The sequence below is a fragment of the Arachis hypogaea genome, chromosome 18, assembly GCF_003086295.3.
Source record: "Arachis hypogaea cultivar Tifrunner chromosome 18, arahy.Tifrunner.gnm2.J5K5, whole genome shotgun sequence".
NCBI classification, from domain to species: domain Eukaryota; kingdom Viridiplantae; phylum Streptophyta; class Magnoliopsida; order Fabales; family Fabaceae; genus Arachis; species Arachis hypogaea.
Window position 1 is genome coordinate 25,705,380 of NC_092053.1, and position 5,723 is coordinate 25,711,102.

Here is a 5,723-nt window from a genome sequence, read left to right on the forward strand (position 1 = left end):
TCTACAAAGAGGCAATTGACAGATGCTCGAGTTCGGCTTTCACCAGAAAAGGATCGAAGTCCTAAAATCAAGACTCAACCTCAAAAGAAAGACCAAGCTCGAGCAGGGGCACTGTTCATACCCTGAGTCGAGATGTCCGACCGGGGATGATTAGCATCAAAGCGACCGACCTCTTTAGGTCAAACCATCTGACCTCTTCCCAAAGAGCTCGGACAAATCGACAGGACAGCCCAAAGAGGGCCCAAAATCGAGGAACACGACCCAAGTCCAAAGGCAGCCCAAGCCTACAAAGAGAAGGGCGGTTCCCTTGAAGATAAGCTGACCTCACCCAAAGATAAGATAAGATAAGATAACTAACTTATCTTATCTAAAAAGGTCACTCCACACCATTATAAATACACTGGAGCACCCAGGTACAACTCATACTCTGATTCTACTAAAAACATGCTTAATACCCATGCTAACTTAAGCATCGGAGTCCCTTGCAGGTACCCCCCACCCTCCGGTGACGAAGGATCAGCATCACCAACAAGTCCAACAAGTCGGACGCAGCGGCTCTGGCCACCATAGCAGATCTCATCCGAGATCGACCTACAGTTTCAGGTAACCCTCGGAACAACGACCCAGTGCACTTGCTGGTTAGTTGTACCGGAGTTGTGAAAAGTGTGATCACAATTCCGTGCACCAAGTTTTTGGCGCCGTTGCCGGGGATTGTTCGAGTTTGGACAACTGACGGTTCATCTTGTTGCTTAGATTAGGTAACCTTCTTTCTTGTTTCAACCTTTATTTTCTTTTCAAAAAGTTTTTACAAATATTTCAAAAAAAAGGTTTTCAAAAAATAATGTTCTTCAGAATTTTTAAGAATGAATTCCACCTTAAAGCTCCATGATGATATGTTGAAGCTTGGCTGGCTATTAAGCCATGTCTAATCTTTTGGACTGAAACTTCTACTTATCATTGCAGCTATTGGAGGAGCCTTTGGATTCTCATTTATAATTCTGTGCTAAAGCTTGGCTGGCCATTTGGCCATGTTTCATTCTTTTGGACCGAAGCTGTAGACTAACATTGCATGAATCTTGGAATTCTTATTAAAAATTTTGAATTTCTTTATTTTCTTTTTCCAAAATAATCTCGAAAAATACAAAAAAATTTAATAAAATCATAAAAAAAAATTGTGTTTCTTGTTTGAGTCTTGTGTCAAATTTTAAGTTGGTGTCAATTGCATTTTTTTAATTTTCTTAAAATTTTCGAAAATTCATGCATTATGTTCTTCATGATCTTCAAGTTGTTCTTGATGATTTTCTTTGTTTGATCTTTACATTTTCTTATTTTTCATATGCATTTTCAAATTGTTAGTGTCCCTAGTACAAAAGTTCTTAAGTTTGGTGTCTTGCATGTCTTTCTTTTCTTAAAAATTTTCAAAAATATGTTCTTGATGTTCATCATGATCTTCAAAGTGTTCTTGGTGTTCATCTTGACATTCAAAGTATTCTTGCATGCATTATTTGTTTTGATCTTAAATTTTTATGTTTTGTTTCATTTTGTTATTTTTCTCTCTCCTCATTAAAAATTCAAAAGTCAGAAAAAATATATCTTTTCCTTATTCTTCTCATAATTTTCGAAATTTTGAGTAGACTTGGTCAAAAACTTTTAAAATTTAGTTGTTTCTTGTTAGTCAAGTCAAAATTTCAATTTAAAAACTTTATCTTTTCAAATCTTTTTTCAAAATCAATTCTTTTTCATTTTTTTTATGATTTTCGAATTTCATTCTTAAAATTTTTCAAATTCTTTTTCATTTTTCTTTTAATGTTTTCAAAATTTTTAAAACTAATTTTTCAAAATCTTTTTCTTAATTTTATTTCATATTTTCGAAAATCCTTACTAACAATTAATGTTTTGATTCAAAAATTTCAAGTTTGTTACTTTCTTGTTAAGAAAGGATCAATCTTTAATTCTAGAATCATATCTTTTAGTTTCTTGTTAGTCAAGTCATCAACTTTAATTTTAAAAATCAAATCTTTTTAATTTCTTTTTCAAAATAAATTTTAATCATATCTTTTTAAAATTTTAATTTCAAAATCTTTTTCTAACTTCTTATCTTTTCAAAATTTATTTAACTACTTGACTTGTTTGTTTTAATTTTAAAAAAAAAATTTACTATTTTTTATCTTTTTCAAAACCACCTAACTACTTTTCCACTTCTAATTTTTGAAAATCACTAACCACTGTTTCAAAAATCTTTTTAATTAACTAATTGTTTTAGTTTTTAATTTTCTTGTATTTCTTTTTCAAATGTTTGAAACTAACTTAATTAATTAAATAAAAATAAAAATATTTTTCTTTTCTTTCTTCTTAAAATTTGAATACTCTCTCTCATCTCTTTCTATTTATTTTATTTATTTACTAATATTTCTCTTCTACTCATCTAATAATTCGAACCCTCTCCCTCTCTCTGTGTTCGAATTCTTCTTATTCTCTCTCTACCTCATTCTTCTATTCTTCTTTTCCTCTGACACATAAAAGAATCTCTATACTGTGACATAGAGGATTCCACTACTCTCTTTGTTCTCTTCTTTTTCATATGAGCAGGAACAAGGATAAAGACATTCTTGTTAAAGCTGATTCTGAACCTGAAAGGACTCTGAAGAGGAAGCTAGGAGAAGCTAAAGCACAACACTCCGAAGAGGACCTTACAGAAAATTTCAAAAAAGAAGCAGACATGGCAGTCGAACCCAACAACAATGGTGGAGATGCAAGGAAGATGCTTGGTGACTTTACTGCACCAACTTCCAACTTCTATGGAAGAAGCATCTCAATTCCTGCAATTGGAGCAAACAACTTTGAGCTTAAGCCTCAATTAGTTTCTCTAATGCAGTAGAATTGCAAGTTTCATGGACTTCCATTGGAAGATCCTCATCAGTTCTTAGCTGAATTCTTGCAAATATGTGACACTATTAAGACCAATGGGGTTGATCCCGAGGTCTACAGACTTATGCTTTTCCCCTTTGTTGTAAGAGACAGAGCTAGGATTTGGTTGGACTCACAACCTAGAGAAAGCCTGAACTCTTGGGAAAAGTTGGTCAATGATTTCTTGGCTAAATTCTTTCCACCTTAAAAGATGAGCAAGCTTAGAGTGGAAGTCCAAACCTTCAGACAGAAGGAAGGTGAATCCCTCTATGAAGCTTGGGAAAGATACAAGCAATTGATCAGAAGGTGTCCTTCTGACATGCTTTCAGAATGGAGCATCTTAGGTATATTCTATGATGGTCTGTCTGAATTGTCCAAGATGTCATTGGACCACACTGCTGGTGGATCTCTTCATCTGAAGAAAACACCTGCAGAAGCCCAGGAACTCATTGAAATGGTTGCAAATAACCAGTTCATGTATACTTCTGAAAGAAATCCTGTGAATAATGGGATGACTCAGAAGAAAGGAGTTCTTGAGATTGATACTCTAAATGCCATATTGGCTCAGAATAAAATATTGACTCAGCAAGTTAATATGATTTCTCAAAATCTGACTGGAATGCAAGCTGCATCCGGCAGTACTAAAGAAGCCTCCTTTGAAGGAGAAGCTTATGACCCTGAGAATCCTGCAATGGAAGAGGTGAATTACATGGGAGAATCCCATGGAAACACCTATAATCCTTCATGGAGAAATCATCCAAATTTCTCATGGAAGGATCAACAGAAGCCTCAACAAGGCTTCAATAATAATAATGGTGGGAGAAATAGGTTTGGCAATAGCAAGCCTTTTCCATCATCTTCTCAGCAACAGACAGAGAATTCTAAGCAGAGCCTCTCTGACTTAGAAACCACAATCTCTGATCTATCTAAGACCACTCACAGTTTCATGACTGAAACAAGGTCCTCCATCAGAAATTTAGAGGCACGAGTGGGTCAGCTGAGTAAAAGAGTTACTGAAATCCCTCATAGTACTCTCCCAAGCAATACAAAAGAGAATCTAAAGAGATAGTGCAAGGCCATCAATATATCCAAAGTGGCCGAACCTATAGAGGAGGAAGAGGCAGTGATTTCCAGTGAGGAAGACTTCAATAGATGTCCACTGACCACTAAGAAGTTCCCTAATGAGGAACCAAAGGAATCTGAGACTCATACAGAGACCATAGATATTCCACTGAACTTACTGTTGCCATTCATGAGCTCTGATGAGTATTCTTCCTCTGAAGAGGATGAAGATATACTTGAAAACAAGTTACTCGGTATCTAGGAGCAATCATGAAGCTGAGTGCCAAGTTATTTGGTAATGAGACTTGGAAGGAAGAACCTCCGTTTCTCATCAATGAACTGAATGCCTTGGTTCAGCAGAAATTACCTCTGAAGAAACCGGATCCCGGAAGGTTCTTAATACCTTGTACAATAGGCACCATGACCTTTGAGAAGGCTCTGTGTGACCTGGGGTCAGGTATAGACCTCATGCCACTCTCTGTAATGGAGAAACTAGGGATCTTTGAGGTACAAGCTGCAAGAATCTCACTAGAGATGGCAGACAAATCAATGAAATAGGCTTATGGACTTGTAGAGGATGTCTTAGTGAAGGTTGAAGGCCTTTACATCCCTGCTGACTTCATAATCCTAGACACTGGGAAGGATGAGGATGAATCCATCATCCTTGGAAGACCCTTCCTAGCCACAGCAAGGGCTGTGATTGATGTGGACAGAGGAGAGTTAGTCCTTCAATTGAATGAGGACTACCTTGTGTTTAAGGCTCAAGGATCTTCTTCTGTAAACATGGAGAAGAAGCATGAATGGGCCTTTAATGCCCAGTCTGGCATCATTCTGGGCGTTAAACGCCAGAATTGGCAGACAGACTGGCGTTTAACGCCAGAAAAGGGTGTCTGGCTGACGTTAAATGCCAGAAAAGGGCATCAGCCTGGTGTTTAATGCTAGGAAAGGCAGCAGAGCTGGCGTTAAATGCCAGAAATGGCACACAGAGGGCGTTTAAACGCCAGAAAGGTGCAGGGACCAGAATTCCTTGACACCTCAGGATCCGTGAACCCCACGGGATCCCCACCTATCCTAACTCACTCTCTCTCCTTTTCACACCTTTCCATAACACTCTTCCCAAAATAAATTCCACCAATCACCTACATTTCTCCTCCAAAACCATCATACAAACCACCTACCCCCACCCATTTAAATTCAAACCATCTCCCTCCCAAACCCAACCCTTATTACAAAGAATTCCCTCTCCACTCCACTCCTATATAAGCCCCTCATCACTCCTTCATTTTCATATATCATAACCACCTAAAATCCCCCTTGGTCGAACCATTCATCAACCTCCATCTCCTCCATATCTTCTTCCTCTAATCCTTTCTTTCTTCTTTTGCTCGAGGACGAGCAAACCTTTTCAGTTTGGTGTGAAAAAAAGCTCTGCTTTTTATTTTTTCATAACCATTAATGGCACCTAAGGCCGGAGAAACCTCTAGGAAGAGGAAAGAGAATGCAGTTGCTTCCAACTCTGAGTTATGGGAGATGGAGAGATTCATCTCAAAAGCCCATCACTAGAAAGAGGATGGAGCAAACAAGAGAGCCCACTCATGGACCTCAACAAGAGCATGAGGAAATTTCTCATCAAGAAATCCCTGAGATGCCTCAAGGGATACAATTTCCTCCACAAAGCTATTGGGAGCAACTCAACACCTCTTTAGGAGATTTGAGTTCCAACATGGAGCAACTAAGGATGGAGCACCAAGAGC

General features: G+C 37.7%; 1 non-coding gene across 1 annotated transcript; it reads right to left on the bottom strand.

Annotated features, from left to right (window-relative positions):
• Positions 1-3,124: 3,124 nt before the first annotated feature.
• LOC112774091 (small nucleolar RNA R71) lies at positions 3,125-3,232 on the bottom strand. The gene has a single exon (XR_003188598.1). It is a non-coding gene; the product is annotated as a small nucleolar RNA R71 (small nucleolar RNA).
• Between the last annotated feature and the right edge of the window lie 2,491 nt (positions 3,233-5,723).